At 42.8% G+C, this 22,600-nt stretch overlaps 1 protein-coding gene across 8 annotated transcripts in view; it reads left to right on the plus strand.

The window, feature by feature from the left end:
* The window catches only part of CUNH4orf19 (chromosome unknown C4orf19 homolog), a 78,905-nt gene that overhangs the window by 39,866 nt on the left and 16,439 nt on the right, over positions 1–22,600 (plus strand). For 7 of the 8 annotated variants that reach the window (XM_045834450.1, XM_045834448.1, XM_045834449.1 and 4 more), the window contains exon 2: positions 21,430–21,479. The gene's annotated coding sequence lies outside the window, so the exon portion shown is untranslated. Of the gene's footprint in view, positions 1–8,676; positions 8,692–21,429; positions 21,480–22,600 lie in introns of those variants that run through there. The other variant, XM_045834453.1, reaches the window with a different exon arrangement.

Here is a 22,600-nt window from a genome sequence, read left to right on the forward strand (position 1 = left end):
TGAAATCAATAAGTATATCCTCTGGTGAGGATTTCAAAAAAAAAAAGAGAAGATATAGATGTATGTATATGTATGTGTATATGTATATATGTATGCTTATATAAATACTTTAGTTTTAATAAGATTCAGGTGCAGGCCAAAATTGATGAGTATGTTCATTCCACTGTCTTTACCTGATATTCTACCAATACACATTTAAATAAAAGTGGACTTATCAACATATTACCACACAGAGGTCCAAGAACATGTAATTATTCATTCTCATTAGTGATGAGTTAGAGGATTCCAAAAGGAGATTTTTTTAATTGTTTATCAAAATAAATAACCTAATGCACCTGTGAGCATAAATTTTCCATAACTCTTTCTTTTTAGCATCTATCAGTTTAATGATCATTCTAGGCTTAATCAACAAATATTTACTGCTTATATGCTTGGGCCATAGCACAGTAGTAGATTCTACAGTGCTTACTCATCATAACATAGACAATTTTCATGATGCAATTGTAAGCAGGAAAAAAGGCTAGAAGTACGTAATCACAAATGGCATTCATTACATTTTTGCTTCATCTGCATGTTCTAAATCTTCTGTAGTGACCATATATTATGTGTGCAATAAAACAGTCACTAACGGTGACTTCACTGACACACCTTCAGCCTTATGTGCCTAACAGGACATGAGTCCGTCCTTGGCAGTTATTGGAGTTCGCCACGCAGTCTTCTTATGTAACTGTGTCGGTCCATTTGGGATCCCTGGACAGCGTACCCAGCCCTGGTGGCTCATCAACAGCACACGCTCATTCCTCACAGTGCTGGAGGCTGAGGAACCCCGGATGAGGACTGGAGAGAGTCGGTCTCTGGTGGGGGCCAGCTTCCTGATTCGTAGACAGAGATCTTTTCCCTGTGGTCTCATTTGGTGGGAGGCGCAGGGAGCCCTCTGGGAACTCTTTTATGAGGACACTAATCCCATCCCTGAGGGCTCTACCCTTTATGACCCATTCACCTCCCAAAGGCCTCACTTCCTAATACCATAATATTGGGGTTTCGGTTTGAATATATGAATTTGAGGGGAACAAACACTCTGTGTACAGCAAAGACTAAAGGGAGTGTTATGTGCTGTATGTGTTTTTCTCCTAAGTGAACAGAAATTAATACTCTTATGTATTATATAGGAAACATTCCTGTCTTAGTTCTGGCTGCCATACCAAATCACCATAGACGACATAGCTTAAAGAACAAACATGCATTTCTCACAGTCTGGAGACTGAAAGTCTAAGGCCAGGGTTCCAACTTAGGTTCACAGTGAGGGCCGTTTTCCTGGGCTTGTGCTCACACAGCGCTGCCTTGGTGCAGGCACACGGAGAGAGCCAGAGAGCGAGCAGGATCTCAGCCTCTTACAAGAGCACTCATCCCGCCATGACCTCATCTGAACCCATTACCTCCCAGTGCCTCACCTCCACCTACCATTCCAGTGTGTGTGTGGGGGCGGGGGGGGCTTCCTCATGAATGCTGGAAGGCCCAGTCAAGCAGTATTCCCCTCACAGCCCTATTAGCATGTACATTTCAGAAAGAGAAAGTGACAGAGTTAATGAGTAGAGTATAAAGTGAATTCCCTCTTTAAAAGACTTTGCCTGAATTAGATGATCTCCACCAGGAAGCCAGTTGAGAACAGGAAATGCATTCTTAACATATTAGTTATCTGTTGCTGCATAACAAGTTGCCCCAAAACTCAGGTGGCTTAAAACCACAGTAAACATTTATCATCCGGAAGTTCCTGTGAGTCAGGAATTTGAGAGCGGCCTACTGGGGGCCTTTCTGGCTTGTGGTCCCTCACAAGGTTGCAGTGCCATGTCCGCCGTGGCTTTGGTCGCTGGGGCTTGGCTGGGACTGGCACGCACACTTCCAAGGTAGCTCATTGCCATGGGCCTCTCCACTCTAGAGTGTCCATACAGCACGGCCCCTGGCTCCCCTCAGAGTGAACAGCTGAGGAGACAGAGATCTCTACAGCAGAAGCTGTAGTGCCTTTCCTTACCTAGCCTCGACGGCCACACTTCGTGACCTTTGCCGTATTCCATCAGTCACACAGACCAGCCCTGAGCCAGGGTACGAAGAATGCTATCTACACAAGTATGTGATCCCAGGAGGCAAGGATCACTGGGAACCAACTGGGACACTGGCCACCACACTTCCTAAGCATTCTGCAGTCGTTTCTCATTTATTTACTACTTAGTAAAGAAAGGGGTTTTGTTGTTATTGCTGTTGTTGTTTTTCTCAATAAAATGAAGGTGAAAGAGGTATCCTCTTCCTAAGTGTATCTAAGGCAATGACTCAGGTGATATTGAGAGAGCAAAGCAGTCATTGCCCATGGAGAGCCCTAGAAGTGTGAATGGGCACAAAGGCTTCTGAAAGATAGGGAAGAAGAACTCTGGGTGCTAGAAAAGGGAAGGGAAGGGAAAGGATTCCAGCCTCTGATGGTTCACGACAGCCAGATTTATGACAGAGTTGTATAGGCACCAACTTTGCAATCCCTAAATTTGTTCAGTCCCAAGAAACTAAATGGAAAATAGAGAGAAAGAGCCCACACTTTTCAATTCTGCAGGCACCTGTGTGTTTCCTCTGGGACAGGAAGAGTACAACAACAAGACAGTAATACAAGGGAGGGAAACCGGCAGTGAACGAGCAGCTACCTGGGCTTTATACATAATTGTCTTTAATTTTTATAGTGACCCCAGGAGAAAGTTGTTATCCTCATTTCATGGACTAAAATGGAACCTAGAGGATTTATGGTTAGCCACACAACCCATTAGTAAGGGCTGACTGCCCTTAACTTTACAACACGTCTTCCCAGCATGTAAGAATATCAAACCAAAACAGATCAAGGATAGATATCAGTAGCCATGGGACAGCTTGAGGTGGGTGAGAATTAGCCATTCTAAATGTCATCCCTGACAGGACATAATGAAAGCAAGTCTCACACCAAAGATTCCACAGATATGTTTCTAATCTGCATTTATTAGCGAGCAGGCACAAGGTAGTACATCAATATGTTTTGTAAACTTGAAATTCTAATCCTCTATTCTAAGCTTTCCTACCACCACCCTACAGAAAAGATGCTTAAGTCAGATCTGACAACATTCCACACATAGGTTTCTGCTATTTTTTTAATTATTTATTTATTTTTAGAGAGGGAAGGGAAGGAAAGAGAGAGAGAGAGATCAATGTGTGGTTGCTGGGGGCCGTGGCCTGCAACCTAGGCATGTGCCCTGACTGGAGATCGAACCTGCAATGCCTGGTTCGCAGCCCACGCTCAATCCACTGAGCTACACCAGCCAGGGTGGTTTCTGCTATTTTTGTAGACAGCATCGAGCACCAGAAATCACGTAGGTCACTGAAACAGGAATGCAGATCCGTGTAACATGCCTGAGAGCGTGCACGGTGGATTCTTATTCTCTGTTCACACAGGGCCAGGGAAGCCACCTGCGTACCTCAAATCCCACAAGTGGTGTCTATTTCTAACATTTACTTTCCTCATTAATAAGCCACTGAGTTCACCAATGAAAACCTATTTATGCCATTCATTAATTTACACATTAATGAATGAAGCTGCTGTTGCATTTAGTAGCCACTTCTATTTATGATCTTCCCAACTAGATACTAGTCGATCAGTAGTATAAATTTCTGGCTACCCCCGGAGTTCCTCACACCAAACATTTGTGTCATGCCGTTTCTGATGGCGTGAATGATGGGCATCACCGTAAAGGAGACCTGTACATTCCAGGCCAGAGAGGGCACAGCAGAGCTCAGCTGAAGACTGACAGCTGCCATCACGCAGGCATCCAGCACCACGGTGTTTATGTTCGGTTATGACCAAATTGCTTCATGTGTTGGATTTAGCTTTTTAATTAAATTATTAAAATTTTTGGAGAGGGCGAGTCATATACTTTTTAACTTTTTCCATAATGGCTAGCACAGTGCTAGGTATATATAGGTACATATAGATGTACAATAAATACTTTTTAATTATTAAAATTTATAGCAATATTTTATAAAATATTTGGGCCTGAGAGTTTTGTATTTGCTTTGAACTTCTAAAGTGCTTCAGTGGACTAATGACATTCAAAAACTGCCTAGCTCACTTGGAATGATTCATTGCCATTTGCAATGAGTGATGGAAATGGGATACATTTTGTAGAGTTAGAGATTTTTTTAATGTCAGTTCACAGCCTTGCTCCTAATATGTATTAAGCTTCATAAGGGAACAAGTGTAAAGTATGAAGCATAATATACCAATATAAATAGTGACATTTGGCTTCATTTCAGAATTTTTAAAATTGAATGTTTCCATTTCCACCCATTTTAATTATGTCAAGTATCAACTTTAGGAAGTAAACAGTGGGTTTGTTTTTACTCCAGGTAGTGCTCAAATACTAATGGCTGAAAAGCACTGTAATATTGAACCCTGAGGAGCTCTGACTAAAGGGATTTCAGGTTTCCATTCACGTCTTCAGCAAGGAAAAGTATATAGCTCCTTCTATTTAATATGTAATCACTGGGCCTGGTCAGCGGTTAGTGCTGAGTGTTTGGTTATGTTAAGCAATAGCCCTTAGCCACACAGCCAACCTGCAGCCACACCCCAGCCAGGAGGGCCCAGGGCTGGGCTTTCTGTTTGGTTTTTAGCTATTGCACAACTGTGTAAAGTTCTGAGAACCTGCTAGGGTTTTAGTCTTGGGATGTAAGCTTTTGGGGCACCTCTTTGGGGAAAAAGAAGAACCAACAGAACAGCTCCATTGTAGGTCTGATGACATCACAAGCCTGATGAGGTAAGAAAATGCTTCAGAAAAAATACAAACAAAAATATCAGTTCCTCCTGCAATTGCCCAGAGAGAGAAAGGAGTCCATATTGATTCACCACAGTGTTTTTCTAGGCAGGAAATCCACTCACTAGAGTCCAGGAAAGGAAGGCCTTGCGATTGAATTAGAAAGACTGATGATACTGTAAGTTTGCTTTGCATTCCTTTCAAATTGACATAAAACACAGAGCAATGCGTTTTCAAATTTGAAAACACTATAGTTTAAGGAACTGTTCTCATCAACAGGTCTAGCCCTAGTGTACATTATGTAAACTCTACCAGGAGAGAAAAACATCATTGTTCCAGCTTAAGTTTGCATGAAAGCAGGTGTACACACACACACACACGCACGCACACACACTTTATTATTACTTTTAAAACTTCAGTTTAGGCAACCTGGTTCACTGTTCATGGTTTGAGATTTTAATTATGACAACCAATCATATTTGCTTTATCATATTTTGTGCATTTTTTCAATTTAGAGTGTTTTCTGCCCAGAAATCTAGCTTGAGTTTTTATGAAACATGTGTGGCAACTAGAACTCAAATCTCAGATTTGAATGAGGCTACATTTCACAGTGTTACCTACAGTCCTTATATTTTCACATATTTCTAGACTAAATTCTGTGATTTCCCCAGAAACATATCAAACTGTTTTCCATAATGTGCTACATAAATATCTTTATGATGATGTAGGTACTTTAGACTAGTGCCAATAACTCCTTTCTTTTCATATTTCTAGCTTTAAGACTCTTATGTATTTCTTCCCTTGTGTTTTCTCCCTAGCCATGTATGCTTTGTATTATTGATGCTATAAATATCTATGACATAAGGCGAGGCTGACTCCTGGTGGCTCTGTCAAAGCTTCTATGCTTGAAATGCTTAGTATTTACCAAAAGTTGCCCATGGCTTGACAATTAATCCTTGGTGTTCCTGAAATCCAGAATAAAGAATAGCGTTTACAAAGGTATATTAACATAAAAGGACAAGCGAGGTCTTAGAATCTCTGACTTCCTTGAGATTTGATGTGGTCAATAACTACCACAAGCAGGCTGCTGTTCTTTTCATTTTTGGAAGAAAACACAATCTTCTCGGAGGGGGAAATTGGATCAATGCAGCCTGTTTACCGGGCCATGAGTAGACAGGCGGAATCTGGCCTCTGCTTGGTGTTGGGTCTGTACGCCCCTCCCCCAGGTAACCCTGAGCTGATTTGAAAGGAGGGGAGAGTGCCGTGTGCTGCGTACGACAGCTGCCATTAGGTGTGTACCCGGCGGCGGCGTGCTGGACGCATTCCATGGGCTGGGTTCTTTAGTCCGTTTAATACCGCTAAGCCTGCGAGATAGGAATCATTACCCCTATTCCACATATTTTTAAAAAAATGTAAGCTGCTTTGTATTTGTGTTGTTTAACATTACTCTTTTTTAAATGTGTACTACTTTTAAAAAAAGTTTAAAAGAGATGTTATAGAAGTAATGATAAATATTCTAGGGCAACATGTTTTTGAAAGCATCCAAAACTCTAAAAGATTTTGTCTTTCATCCAAACAAGATGCCCCCCAAATTGTTGGCTGTGCCCATTTCACAGGTGTCAGAGGAATCTCCCTAAATTCTAGCCCATGATTCCGACATAAAAATATTTACTTTTGGAGGTTACCTTTTGGGTCAGTGTTCTAATACTTCAGTTATAAACTTCCTTCTTCCCTTTTCTTTCCCTCCCCTCTCCCTCCCCTCCCCTTCCCTTCCCTCCCTTCCCTTCCTTTCCTGAGAAGAGATGACAGTAGTGACTCTTGGAAGCCAGACAGCAGTCTTCCGTCCACTCCAGAAATCGGACTGTGACTGGCCTTGTTCTCAAACGTGCTCTTCAGTCGGTCACCCTTGGTACTGCTTTTCTGTTGGTGAGAAGGCAGCTCACCTGACTGACCCATATGTATACAAAGAAGGAATCTTTCACAGTAATTCTACCATCATCTTAATGATAAATAGTTATTCCACATCTGCTGTATTTGAGGCATTACCCCATCATTCCAGGAGCTTTGCTGCATTAGCCCTAATCTACATGGCAGCACTAGAAAAAGTATCATCCCCATTCTACAGGTGAGGAAACTGAGGATTGCCTCCAAGTCACATGACCGTGCTGAAGTCATTTTTTTCTCTCACTAAATGTTCATACGCCACTGGGAACTTGATGCCAGACACCCCACCCCTGGAGACTGATTAACTCATAGCAGGGGAAGTTGGGCTGCAGGGTCACTTAGTTGGAGGCTTGTGGTATGCGGCCGAGGGAAAACTGTCTGGGAAATGCATTCGCCCTTCAGATTCAGAGCCCTGAGATCTTGTGTTGGAGCCTGCATCAGGGCTGGCTAGGGAATTTTGGAATTTCAGAGATTTTGGGAGGTGATATCAAAAAGCTAAATTCTATTAAAGTATAGGCAAACAAATTATATTAAAAACAAAGTTCATAAATACTCAAAACTCATCATTTCCTAATTGTCTTAGTCTTCTGTAGTTTTTTTCCATTTACATCTATTTTATCTGTATGGTAGAAATACTGTCTAATGTAGAAATGCCTCTTTTCAGCTTTGCGTTCAGTGACCTGAAATTGCAAGCCTGAAATCAGCCATGACAGGAGCATTGACACCATGGGAATTGGCAGAGGCTATAAGTCGGGTTCAACTTAATGTTGTGATGCTTGACCACACTTAAGAGTGTGATGAAGGGAACGTTAATGAGAATTAAAAATAAAAGTTTTCTGTCTTTAGCCATTACATGGGAATAACACACAAAAAATTCCTGAGGAAATTTTTCTCCCTGTATTCAAAAACTATTACCTGCTTCAGCAAAGAGTATGTTCCCATTGGTAACAAACAAGTGAAATTCCAGCATTTGCGCTCATGTTTCACTTTCATCTAAGTACTTAATGTAAATGAAATATCAACTGATATTCATGTCAGAACTAGTTTTGTCAGTTGCAACTGTAGATTGACTATGGGTAGAAGAGTCTAGAAAAGCATTCTGTGAAAACCAATTTGTCTAAATGGAATTGATAATAAAAACAAAGTATTGTTTATTTTTATTCGTACACTGTGTATTACACATCCTTGATTATAATAATAAACATTTTGGTTCCTGTAGAGCCAGTTGTTAAACATTTGCTAGCGCGCCACTGCCTATGAGGTATATGACTTGGCTACAGACTTTTCATCTGATAGAACCACAGTCAAATCCATGCCTTCCCCAAAACATCAGTGCCATTTTGGGGTGTGGTTGAAATAGGGATATAGATCTTTATCTCACTGTCAAAAAAGGAAAATCAAAAGAACATGCCAACTTCTAATGATACTGAATTTTCTGCATTAGTCCACCAGCAAGAAAGAATACTGTCAAGAGGCCTTTAAACTACCCAAAAGTGGGTTACAGATAAGTTTCTCCTGAAATACCCTGCATTGTGTTGCCATATGTACATGTGCCGTTTCATTGCTAATGAAGATCATAGGCTCCATCCCCAGCTACCTCTGGCTTAAGCAGTAGGATTTTCTCCCTCCAAAGAACAGAAAGTTAATACACTTTATATGTTGGTATGTCAAGCTAAGAAAACATCAATGATTGAAAATTTGGGGATTTAAACCGGTCTCATATTTATTTAGTTGAGTGACTTAAAAGTAGGTTAGGAGCTTATCAGTTTCTGGTTTTGTTTTACTTCTACCCTGTACCACTCTCTAGAAATACTGTGTGATCTGTGGATCGTCACGTGCATTTTTATATGCTTAGTCACTTCTCCTGGACTGATTCTGGACCGTTTCTGTTGTACAGCACTCTGCTTCCGCATCACATTCCACCCTGCAGAAGGTGGGGCTGTTCTGTTGATTTTAGCTTACAAATTAGGAAACTTTCTGTGACCAAATTCTGTACTTTCTCTGAGCAAATTTTAATACACAAATTTTGAGAACTGCCCTCCTCTCCATCTTACTCGGATGGACAGCTAATGTTTTTTAATGGAAAAAAAAGAATGAATGAATGAATGAATGAGAGAAGTAAAGAAGGAAGGAAAGAAAGAAGGAAAGAAGGGAGGGAGAGAAGCAATTAGGGACCCTTTCAGTGTTTTCCGGAAAGGTGCTCATGTAGAATTAGGGGTGCTTGAGTGGCAGAGGTGAAAATAATAACTGGGCAAGTTATTTTAGACCCAGGTCTGAACTTAATGGAGACAAATCATATCTGTCAAGTTCCTGGCTCCCTGAGAAAAGTGGGCAGATTGCCAAGTAATGGTGGGAACCACTCTCGAAGCACATTTTCCTGGTGATGACTAGGCAGAATTTTTTGTTCTGGTTTTTACATTAGGCACATGTCAGATTCTCCATTTTCTTGAGATGTCTGTTTTACCCCCTTTACCAGAAATGATGCTGAGAGGAAACCCTGGTGAAGTATTTGGTCTCTTGGGATTTTTCTGGGCTTAGAGAGGAGCAATGCTGTTTTTCCTTTGTTTTTTTCAGTGACATTAAAGAGGCAAGATGAGACAGGTAGTCCATACAGAAGTAGAAACTTTTTTTTTAACTTTTGAAAATCGCCTCTCCAGGAAACATACAATTTAAATCCAAGGCCATAGGCTACAGTCTGATCAGAATAAATAGATAATACTTTTCTTAGAGGCTGGGTACCAACACTGAATGTACAAAACCCACATCAGGGGAGGTCCTAGGAGTTCAACTTGGCCACAGCTGGGCCCTTGGCCAGACTCAGGTGTCTTCTCAACCCTGAAGCCACTCTTTGAACTCTACTTTCTTTTTTTTTTTTACATGCAATATGATTTTATAGTAGTTTAAGGTGTACAGCACAGTGGTGAGACAATCATATACTTTGTGTTACGATATTCCTAGTACCCACCTGGCACCATACACGGTTATTACAATATTATTGACTGCATTCCCTACACTGTACTTTACATCGCTGTGACTATTTTGTAACTTCTAATTTGTACTTCTCAACCCCTTTGCCTTTCAGTCTGTTCTTTAACCAGACTCTGCTGTCTTGAATCAATAGTACGAGGTCAGAGTCTTAGGCTCAGCCTGTTGACATGTATTTACTGAGCACCTATACTGGTTGAACACTACATAGCTTCCTTTATGGAAGTTATGTTCTAACACACAGCAGCCAGAAATGGGTGAAAGTTCTTTTCTTCATTCAGCTAAAATTGATGGAATGAGAGATAGGGAAGCGGCATCATTGCCACCACTTGATTGGTGAGGAAATTGGTTCCCTTTGTGTGAGTGACTTTGCCAAGTCCACAGTTAAAGGTGGAATTGCCAAGACAGAAGCCACATGTATCCTGGGACTCTGGGTCCCAAGCAGTCGAGTATGGCAGCCCCAGGGTCAGTCAGAGCTCAGATCCTGGCCCCACCACTTGCTGGCTACACAATGTAAGGCACGCTCCCCAACTTCTGTTTCCTCCCCTTGTAAACAGACTTAGAAGCACTATATATCTCATAAGGTTGTTCCGAGGGTTAAATGAGGTAATGCACATAAAATGCTTAACATATATAACCACTCAATAAATATTTACTGTTAGTATTCCATTATGAATAATAGGCACTAGATGAGATTCTGTGGTCACAAAGCTGAGTAAGCATCAGCCGGGGAGACAGACATCTATATAACTGACCACATGGCCGTTGGATCAACTCTGAGCGAGCAGGTGGTGCAGTGCTTTGATTGTTGGGATCACTCAAATGGTTGGCACCATTTGGAGTGGGGACCAGGGCACCTAAAGGCTCCACAGAGCAGATCACAATGGAGGCAGAAGTTCACTCACTTTGAAAGAGCGAGCCCGGCTGAAGAGACACCATTGTTTCAGTTATCTATGGCTGCATAAAAAGTGACACTAAATTTAGCAGTTTGAAAGGACAAGTATTTCTTGTCTTACTGTTTCCCTGGGTCAGGAACCCAGGCACAGCCTCCTGGGGCTCCTGGGGCTCGCGGTCTCTGTGAGGTTGCAGTCACGCTGTTGGCCGGGGCTGCGGTCGGTCGTCTGCAAACCTGGAGCTGGAGAGTCTGCCTCCAAGCACACGCAGGGGCACGTGGGCAGGCCTCCAGATGTCCACTTCCGAATTCACTCGCACGGTTCCTGGTGTGTCTTAGTGTCTCCTCCCACACTTTGTTTATCCTCTAGAGCTGTAGTCAACACTTTCCGTAGAGGGCTAGATGATAAATATTGTAGGCCTTGCAGGTTGTACTGTGTCTGTCGCAACTACTCAGCTCTGCTGTGGAGCAGGAAAGCAGTCATAGACAACACATTAATGAATGGGCAAAGCCGTGTCCCAATAAAACTTTATTTACAAAAGAAGGTAACCTAGCCCAGGCTCTTGATCTCTGCCAGAACTGCAGCATAGTTGAGCAAAAGTGATCCTGGTAGTCCCTTACCTTCCCAGGGCTTCAGTCCCCAATCTTGAATACATGTGGGTTAGAATAATATTTTTTAGGGACTTCCCACCCCACAAATGTTGTGTCTTCACTCACAGCAGCTTAATAGCCATTTTTTTGTTCTGTCTCTCTCTGCTAAACTGGTAGATTAACCACAGTGTCAAAACACACTACAGATCTCACTATAGAATGGGAAAAAATTCAGCCAGGGACAACATAATTAATGTGTTCAAGTCCTTCCTGTTAATTTAACCTGTGGTCTCAGCCACTTGGGCATGATTGGCCAGCATTGGACAAAGAGTGATGGGCTCATGACAGTAGGGACCTTGCCTGCCTGCATGACAAAGGATGGGTCCAGGAGTTGGAGGACCGGGGGCATCATAATATACCTACGGGTGACTGATTACTTACATGCCAATACAAAGTACGTAATTCATTAAGAGAGCATCTCAAGACACCTTATGGATCTTGAGATGTACATGCTTAAGGAATCACAAATAATGGAGTCTCTACAAAAGGTGTGTGAGAGTAGACTCCAACTCAAGAATTTCCCTTTAACCACACAGAAGCCTGTCCCTCATACTTCCTTTTGCATGACACTTCTGGCGAACATGCAGCCTGGTTTGTCTAGAGCGACCGCAGTGTCAGATAAAGGTCTCTCCGAGGTTGAAAGAGGCTTGGATTATATTTCTGTTGTTGTTTTTGAGGCTCTCAGTACATTACAGTCCTGAAATAATGACAAAACAGGATTATAAAAACTGAAGAGTAATGCTTCCATGTGCAAATTGCAATATTGTACCCATGCACAAAGGTGACAAAATGTTCCTATTTTCAAGATAAAGAGTTAGATCATGGGAAACTGCAGGTGATTTATTATGGGGAAATGGGGCTGAAGTTCAATGCTGTGTGATGAGTGCTGACTTCAGTCAATCCTGTCAGAATAGCTCTGGGCACGTAGTTGTCAAGCGTCTGCATTCGAGGCCCTTTGTGAATGGGAAGGCCGGTTAAAGACTGCCTGCATCCCGTATGCCCTGCCTGCCCCACAAGGAGTGACATAAGTCCTGTCATTCTGAACACTCCATGATGTAAATGAAAAGGCTCAAACCTGAATGGTTGTTCTGCCCTTTACTCGTGGAGCTGGGAATGTTTATTTCACAAAGAGGCTGGGAAGCAAACGAAATAGTGTAAAGCGTCAGTTACATATGGATGTTCAGGTGTCAGACACTGTCACTACGCACACACACGCACTCTCACACTCACACTCATGCGTCAGATCTAGAGTCCCAGGTTTTGGTTCTGAAAAGCTGTTGAGCGTAAATAACTCTACCGCCTGCTCCCAGTGAGGGTCAGTCTGGGGCTGCCACCTCCCTGGGCCCCGCTACGTGCAAACGGGCCGATGGCACCGCAGCGGCCGTGCTTTGGCCCTGGGTTCAGCCTCTCTTCATCCTCCCCTCCCCCCCCCCAGCCCTTGGTACATGAAGAGAGTGTGCACATCTGAGATGAATCTCTTATGCTGCCTATGTGAGAAAACCATGACACAAGAAAGACTTTATAAATAGTAAAGATGATATCCGAAGGGCATCAGCGCACCTTCTGGTTACGGGATGTCATCAGCCACTGTTCCCGGGCCCTGCTGCCGGGACAGAGACAGCTTGCTGCCTCCGCCTGGGCAGAGCTTGAGCTGCGGGGAAAGACGGACTAACTCACTAGGAGTTAAGAATGAAAGTGTGATTCCCTGTGGTCCCTTGTGCAGGGTTTTCAATTGGTTGGAACAGGAGGACTTCTAGGTTTTCCTGGCTTTTTCACCCGGAGGCCTGAACGTGAATCCAGCGAGGTGCCTCCTGGACCTCCAGCGAGGTGCCTCCTGGACCCAGCGTTGACTCGTCTGTGATGAGGGAGCAGCCTCCTGGCTCGCCTCTGCTCACCGGGTCCCACAGGCCATCTGCACTGCATGTCAGCAGAAAATGAAAAAACAGAAAGGCAAGGAAAACCAACATCATCACACACATTACAGTTATGTAATGTTTGTAGCTGGCCACCTAGACTTTGAACTTGGAAGGTGCAAGGAGGTGACTTTAACCAGAAACAGAAAGTTCCAAAAATGTTAAGCTATAGAAAGAAGCAGTCAGTTAACTGGCAGGGGGTCACTCTTGGAATAAGTTGCAGTCATTTAAATCAGTCATTACGGACACTTTGTATTGTCATGGAAGAGGCTAGAGACAGAATGTTAAGTAGAGGAAAGCAGAGTGTGAAGTTGTTTATATATTGTGTGAAACTGGCAGGTAGATGGACACAAAGGAAAACAAGTCTGGGAAAAAGATGTGAGACCTGACGCAGGCCTGAGTTGCTGTGGTGATGGCTGACCTTTCCCCCCTTTTCCCCAAACTCCATGTGCTTGTATGTTTATGTGTGTGCTTATGTGTTTTTGTATATGGATATTATAGATAAATATGTATACATGCAAATACATACAACATATTGTCTTCAATGAAAGAAATGATTTGCTTTAAGCCATTTGGAAAAGTTTGGAGACGTTTGTGAGCAGGCACGCAAAGGAATTTTATACTTTAAAAAAACGACTCAGAATCTGGCGCTTGCTAAGGACTAAACTTTAAAATTCATCAATACTGAGTGGATTTTATACCCTACACTGCAGATATCTGTGCTTCACTGAAGTAAAGAGGATCTTTTTTTTCTCTGTAGAGATTCTAGATGTAAATTACGGTTTTGTTTTCCTTGGTTTAAGTGGCATTCCTCTTTGATTCTTTCTTCACACAAGGAAAAGATATTTCCTTGTGCGAAGCAGTGGTTAACTTCTCATAACCTCCGACAACAAAGGGGCCCTGTGTGCGAGGCAGGAATTCCTCCTGGAGTACAGGGAAGGCCCCCAGCTGAACCGTCTCCAAGGAAGATGTTGCGGAGCTTGCAAAGCTTGTTCGGAGAAAGGAGCCCAGCTGGACGGCTTTTCTTTCTATTCAGAGACGGGCCCTGCCCGCGGTGGGGGTGGGGGAAACCCATAAAAGAAAACCCCGAAAACAAGCCTCGATGCATTCACAAATTACAAGGGAAAGTTAATTCTTGCAGCCACTGTTGGTGCCAACTCAGGCTTATCGTGTTTAGAACTTAACTCCACTTGGAAAGAAACTTTGTTTTTCTTCTCATGGAGGTTAAAGAAGGGAACCGAGATGGACTGTCCACAGGATAGTAAAATCTCTGAGTAAAAACCTGTCTGAGGAGAAGTCATGGGCGGGCTGAAATTCCTGTTGGCTTCTACTCCAGCCTGCCAGTGGGCCCGACACGTTGCCACCAGTCGTTATTGTGAACTAGGAGTCTCAATGAGTTGGGCCCTTGGCCTGGCTTTCACAGCCCCTTCCCACCTAACCTGGCCCATCCCTGTGGGTTTCCGTCCCACCCCACTTTCTTTTTTACCACCCACAAACCTTCCTTTCCAGCCACCTTCCCTGAATCCTTCGACTCTCCTTAGACATTCGGAGGATTTCTAGAACCTTATTCAGTCCCTGCTGGTGGGTCTGGCCTGTTGCAGCCACTGAGAGGTACATGCCAGTGCCCTTCCCCCTTCTTTCCTTTCCCTTCTTTGGACAGAAATTCCCTTTTCTGTGATAGGCCCTTATGTCGCTGGTCAGTGATAGTTCCTTTAAGAAAACAGACACAATGAGAAGAAATGAGAAATGACGAGAGCCAGCTCTCATCATTGGGGGTGCAGTGGGGGGCGCTCTTCACCAGCCATTTCTTGAATGTGGGAGATTAAGAACAGTGAGAAGAATGGCAGCTGCCATTTGGTGCTGCGTCCACCACCTGTGTATCCTGGTTCGTGCATTATCAATACACTGCACATCTCAAAAAACAAAGGCCCAGAGAGGTTGAGAGACTTGCTCCAGGCCACACAGCCAGGAAGTAGTGGAGCTAACATTTCAAACTGAGGTGTTTCTGAGTTCCCCAGGACTCTCCCACGAGGCAAACCTGCTTGCCCAAAGTCTCACAGACTCCCGGTCGCCAGCAACATGTGCCCCCAACATCTCTGGGTAGCCAGTCAGTAGCAGGAAACGTAAGAAATCCCCTTCCCAGCTCCAGGGGTGGCTCCACTCGAAAGCTAAATTTCTAGCAGAGTAAAAAATTCCGTTCCTTGTACAGATAACTTAGCCAGTTAAATATCAAGCTCTGTAAAGGCTCTATTTACTAATAGACCCAAAGGAATGTGACCCCCTCAGGGCTTTGATGTACTTGAATAGCTTGTAAAAACAAACCACCATTTAAGAACCTCTCTGGGGGACTGGGTGAAAAAGGTGAAGGGGTTGAGAAGTACAGATTAGTAGTTACAGAACAGTTGCGGGGATGTGAAGTGCAGCGTAGGGAATACAGTCAGTAATATTACAGTGACTGCGTGTGGTGCCAGGCGGGTCCTGGAAATACCAGGGGAACGTTTTGTAAAGTGTGTGATTGCTGTGTACCCGAAACTAACACAAAATAATATTGAATGTAAACTGAAGTGGAAAAATGAAATTTAAAAAATGTTTTTAAAGAAACTGTAAACCAGCACCATCCCGCAGAACTTTCTGCGGTCCGGAAAATGCCCCGCGTCTACACTGTCCAATACGGTAGCCACTAGCCACATGTGGCCTTGGGGCATTTGAAATGGAGCTGGCTAATGTAACAAGGGAACTGAACTTTAATGTATTTAATTTTAAGTAATTTAAATTTAAATAGCCACTTGTGGCTACTTGGCTAGTAGTTAAGGTACTGGACCTCGCAGCTCTAGAGTACTCTGAAAGGTGGCTGGTGCCCACATTTTCATAGTACTTTGCCTACCAACTCAATTATATCACTGGATCGCAGTGATTTGTTTATGTTTTGACTGCCTCGCTCAGTTGTAAACTTTATACGCCTTAGTCATCCTGTCATAATCATTTATGAGCACGTGGCCTGGCCCACAGTACTAGAAGGTGAGCAGTTAACGTGGGTTGAATAAATGGATGGCAGTTGACCTTTTCAAAAGCATTATTGCTTTGGCTTCCTGTCCTGGGGTTCACCTTCTGCTGGGACCATGCCAGCATGACTAGAGTGACTCCCAGGTCTTCAGGTGATGATCAGCCTGATCAGCACATTTTTCTCTCCTCGAAGGAGATGACTTTGGAGCTGATTGGTTTGGTTACTTGCCTCTAAATATCCCTTCTCTAAATGAATGCTGCTTACAACTTCTTGATTTTTTTCAGTGTTAGACATCATCTTCCACAACAGGCGATGATTCAGCTTCTCCATCCCCTGCCCCACCACATATCAGGAAGGTTCCCACTCCCAACTGAACACCCCACCTCCAGTTTTAGTTAGATGAATGTCTGCATTTATTGTAACTCTGTAAATGCTCTTCACAGGTAAGATAGGTAGAGAATTATGTTCCTTATCTTGCACAGATTTTTCTCTGAAGGCAATAAAGGGTTCTTTTTTACATTTGTTCAGTGCTCCGCATACTCACCACTGATTCAACCCCCAATTCTTTCCTTATTGTACACTTGCTGCTCTTAGGACATTGCAGTTACTCCACCAATGTCATGCCTTACAGGAGAACTGCCCAGAGCCTCCTCACCTTCTCCAGCCTGAGCAAGCTGTCCTTTTTCGGGGCACACTGCTGGTGTTCTGAGATCGCTGGCCACCATCATCCTGGGGAACACTGTGGTCTCTCTCTTGTGTTTAGGGCTCAATTTCCTTTATCCCCTGCCTCCCCCTCCTGGTTTCTTCCCCCATTTGGTTGTTACATCTTCAAACAGCCTCCTCCCAGGAAGGGAAGGTATATGGATGGTGAATGTTTTATATCTGAAAATATCTTTAGCCGGCTCTCTCACCTAATGGGTAGTTTGGCCAGGTTTAGATTGCTTTGTGTGTGTGCATAAGAAGTTCAAAACAAGTCTGATCCCCAGCTCTTTGTTTATGTATGATCTGACATTTTGCTTTTGTTTTCTTCTGGTAGCCTATAAGATCTTCGTTTTCCTCTGAAGGTAACAAATGGCCCTTCTTTTTTCCATTTGTTCAGTGTACTGTATACTTACTACTGAAATATCACAATGATGTATCTTAACATTGAGTCTATTTTTACCCATTGCATTGGTCACTTGGTGAGTGCATTCATCTAAAAACTGTCCTTCAGTTACGTGGAATTTTTGCAAATCATTCTGTTGGCAGAGTTCCCCCCACCTTTTGTCTGTGCTCCCTTTATGGAACTCCTCTGATGCGGATGTGGGAAGTCCTGGATGGTTTCCAGTTGATCTTCTATGTCTCTGTCTCTTTCATTACTTTATGTGAGATTTCCTCACCTTTTTCTCTGGGTTCTCTATTTAAGTGTTCATTTTTGCTCTCTTGTTTTCATTTCCGAGAGCTTTTTTCATTGCTGTTCTCTACTTTTTCTTAATAGCCCATGGTTCTTTTTGGGAGCAGGTGTCAGCAGTTCATGTTCACACGTGCACTTCATCACCTGGGTTTGGGGTCAGAACCCCTTCCCTTTGCCGTGTGTTCCCTGTGGTGTTCCTGGCCCAAAAACCCTTTCCAAACACTGTGCTTACATCCTTCCATTGAGATGGACAGGGGAAACCACCCTGACGCCTACAGTCCTGAAAGGGATTTAGGAACTGACTGCTTCTTAAACACCTTCCAGACTGTCCTGGTTTTAGCTCTTCCCTCTTCATTCCTACCTTCATCATGCGTTAGGGATTATACGGTCTATATTGAGCTGGCTGTTGGTTATCTACACTGCTGATTACTAGGTCCGTTACTTCGCATTCGTGGACTTTCTGTTTTACAATATCTCCTCTTTTGCTCTCTCTGTAAGTGTGTGCCCATTTATTCTTTTAGTGGATGGTGCTGGACACATTTGTCTTGTCTGCCACCTTTCTCTTATCATCCTGCCATCCATCACGTCAGCTCACTAGGCTAAATACGGACTTCAGGATCTTCCCAATACTGCGCATGGCTCTCCTTCCAGCTTCCCTGTTTAGGGAAATGCCTTTATTCCTGTCTGTCAGCCTCAAAAATAAAAATAATTTTAATAATACCTTCTTTTGTCACAGAGATTCCTGCTTTCTTGGATTTCTGGTATTTTCCCCCCTTAAAATTCAGTACATCTTAACAGAAATCCTACCTTGGATTACTTTTTGGAGAAACAAAGATAATGAGATGTGATCATTGGAATCAAGGAACTTCCAGGGCAGTGGCAGGCAAAAAGATAGGGATCTAAGAGATGATGCTGATGATGATGATGCTGATGGTGATCTAAGAGAGGATGATGATCATGACCATGATGACAATGATAATGAATGAAAAAATCATAGCTAACCCTGTTGAGATTGTAGTTTGCACCAACCACTGTGCTCGATACTCTTCTGTGTTCTTTCCCTTAACCCTAATGCCTCTCTGAAAAAGGTACTGTTATAATTGTCATTTTACCCATAAGGAAACTGGTAGTGAGGCAACAAAATTTTTCCAGGACACTGTATATAAGAAATATCTAAACCAATGTGCTACAAGAAACCAGAGACAGTAGAAAGCCATGTTTAACTTCAAAATCAGTGAGAACTTGACAAACTAGATTTCCAAATTCGCCTTTTCCTCTGGATTCCCTTTGATACCAGCACACACCAGGCTCTTTTCATCTTGGCACTGAATTCAAAGTACCAGCCTTAGCAAGTCTCTCTGTACCCAACCCTTTCATTTTGCCCTGCGTACTACCAGCAGGCGAGGCTTTCCAGTACACGCCACCGTACTGTCCTTCACCGTTGAAGAACCTGCTCTCTTTGCCAGTCATGTCGTGTGTGGTCTTCTGGGCCCGTTTTCAAGGAGCCTCAGTAACCTGGTCCCATATGCCATATCCATCCCCAAAATCTACAACATGGGTCCCTCCATTGTCATTCTGTATAAGTCGTATTTTTTACTACCTTTTTGCTTTTACTAAAACTGTCCCCTTTGCCTAACTAATGTCTACCTGTCTCTCATGATCCCATTCTTTCTGTAAACATTTTCCTGGTACCCGGACCTCCCTGGGATGGCTCTTTCTCCCCAACTCCTGTGATGCTCAGCACAGATCAGCTGTGCTCGTGTTAGGTCCTCAATGTGTTCAAGCCCATGGAATGTGAGTGCTCACTCACCCAACGAATTAGTCATGTGCCTAAGGTACCAGCAAAGCAAGTGTGCCAAAAATATTTTCTTTTGAAAGAATTTATTATTTCAAAAAGTCATCCTAGGAAAAAATAGAATTTCTTTGAAGTGTCTTTTTTTATGGTTATTGTCTTTATTTTCATACCTGATCTTTATAGGGCTTAGAGCTTGTAAAATTCTTACTCTATCTCTGAGTATTGTTAGTTTTTATCTTAGAAGGTTCTTGAGTAAACAGATCATGATATACACTTGTTTTGTAGAGTTGTACCCGAGGTAGACACTCATTTAACATATGATAGTTTTAATAAAACTTATGCATAATGTGCATTCTGAGGTAAAAGTATAGAATTAAAATACCATATTTCATTGAATAGTAGGTGTCATCAATGATAACATGTACCATTTATCTTATGCACCAAAAAAAATAGAAAACAGTGCTGCCAATTTAACTATGATGTGCTAATGATTGTAAGATACACAACAGTCCCAGAGATGTTAAAAGGTAAATGAATACACATGCATCTTGGATTTGGTAAAATATGTACATTGTTTTATAATATTGTACATTGGTATTAAGCATCTTACAATTGTCAATGTCCTTTTAAAAGACATGCAATGTACCACCTAAATGTGAGTCACCACGTGAAGAACTGCCACAGGTAGATAAACAGTGATGGAGCCATGACCTTTCCCTTGTAAGAGATTACAGTCTAATGGGCAGAATGTTATATAAATGAATTACTGTCCTCCAAGGTACAAAGTGAGCAGAGCCATCCAAGAGATTGAAGATCCAAAGAAAGTAAAAGAATGGAGTAATTACCTTTAGTTGGGATTATTTAAAAATCTTCATGGAGGAAGTGGTGTGTGAAATAAGTATTGAAGAATCAGTAGAATTTTGCAAAATATCAATGGGCATAGATGCAAGCCAGCTGGAGGAAATAATATGTGCAAGGGTGCTGAAACAGAAAAATGTAGACATGTTTAGAAAATAGTGAAACCTCTAGATTGGCTAGAAATAGGAGTGTCTCAAGGAGTTTCAGAGAGAATCTTGGAAGGCCATTGGTGCCACACTGTGAAAGACCCTGAATGCTTAGCTGAGTTCACGAAAGCTTGGTAGGCAATGCATAACTATGTAAGACTTCTGAACAGAAGAGTGGCTTGTGGAATAAGAGCATTGTTCAAAAAGCTGGTGTTTGTAGATAGTGAACTACTTTTCTGAAACAGAGAACTATTGATGGGGAAGAGAAACATTGGTCAGTTGCCTCCTGTATGTGCCCTTGACCAGGGACCAAACTTGCAACTTGAGTATGCACCCTGACCAGGAATCGAACCTGCAGACTTTTGGTGTATGGCATGATGCTCCAACCAATTGAGCCACCCAACTAGGGCGATAGTAAATTATTCTAAAAATTATAGAGAAATTGGTAAAAATCTAAACATTTGCTTTACTTTCAAATTCTATATATCATTTTCATTATAAGGCAAAGCTATTTGAAACCATGTATTCTGTTGACATATTATACATGTGTTCATTGAAACTTTATCTGATATGTCTCCAAGAAGCAAATAAATGCCTTGAATTTCTTTCTGCTTAATTGAAACATTACCCATCACAGACGAGACATATTATCAAAGTAATGTTTGTCAACAGTAATAAAAAGCAATAGCTTTCGGTTATTGAACAGTCCCAACAAGCCCAGCATGTGATGAACAGCTCACATGTTGTGCCATTTAAGTCTCACTGCAATCTCATTTTACAGAAGAAACACTGAAATGCGGGTAAATTGCTAATATAATGCTGAGTGTCAGGAGCTGGGCTGCAAACCAAGGCCTAGTGAACGTCAAAGAGCTTGTCTGCCTGTGCTGACTGGTCCGGGCCAGGACCTCCATCCCCCCATCCCACTGCCCAGTGCCCCCACAGAAAGGCTCTCCCCTGTCACTTGGTTGATGCAGCTTGGCTGTGACACAGAGACAACTTGCAGACCTCAATTTTCTGCTTTTTTGTGGTTACAGGAAGAGAAGTTAAACTTCTAGAGAGACCTAATGGACAATCTCCACAACAGGTAAGCTATTTTCTTTTTTTAATGCAGTGGGAAAAAGTCGATTCTTTCTACTTTCTATTAAATGTTTTATTACTCAGTCTTTCACTACAGTTTTTATTACCTAAAACATTAAAGCCGATACACAGAGCCATCCACAAAGTCTATTTCTTTCTGGTACATTCAGGTTTGAGTAGAACTATGTTTCTTTTTACTTTTGTCATTTGGGAATACCATTCTCAAACACGTGAGATGAGGCATGACCCAACTAGATCTTCACACTGAAAGGTTTCCAATTTGTCTATCTCCCCAGGCGATTTGGGGTTTCTCCAACGCAGCCCATCTCTCCCAAACAGTGATTCCTGAACTGTAGTCCCGGGACCCACAGCATCAGCCTCACCTGAGAACTTGTTAGAAATGCAGATTCTTGGGCCCCACCCCAGACTGCTCAGTCAGAAACGTGGGGCGGCACCCAACCCTCCAGGATATTCTGGTGCACTCTCAGGGTTAGGACCCAGGCCTTAGGATTCCTTCCTTTTATTTCTCTCCGGGTCTTCCCCCAGCTCCCTTACCATGTCCATCTCCTGCCAGTCATAGGATATGGTCTGCTGTGTATCTTACTCCAGTGGAACTCTGGTCCTAAAAGTAGTGTCTGCCTTGTCCTTGTTCTTCTTTGCAAATTCTAGATGGTCAAGCTGCCTCCTTGGTGCAAAAAAGACTTACCTACATTTAAGGCTCAAATTTCTATCTATTCCATCCTTTCCCCTACTTGTTGCTATCATCTGGGAACTTTCCAGCTCTTCTAGATCATTCAATACCATAGGCTCAAGACCTTCTTGACTCGCCGCACTTTAGTTATCCTCCCTGACACTACATTTTCATTCCCTTCCCTGACCACATCCTAGGCCATGTCATTAACCATGAACTTTAATATACCAATGTACCTTTTAGCTCTTCAAATTCCTCATACTCAAGAACGCAGGTCACTGGCTTTTGATAAACCTAATTAGGACCTCTAGCCCCCAGGACTCCTCCTCCTCTAGCCAGACTCTCAGCAGACCGCTCTACCTACGTACTGCAGACCCCGTGGCCCGTTGCTTGAACCACTCTTGCCAGCACCCTCAGAATCCAAGCCCTGTGGTCCT

The sequence above is a fragment of the Phyllostomus hastatus genome, unplaced genomic scaffold, assembly GCF_019186645.2.
Source record: "Phyllostomus hastatus isolate PE091 unplaced genomic scaffold, TTU_PhHast_1.1 phas_contig_196, whole genome shotgun sequence".
Classification (NCBI taxonomy): Eukaryota; Metazoa; Chordata; class Mammalia; order Chiroptera; family Phyllostomidae; genus Phyllostomus; species Phyllostomus hastatus.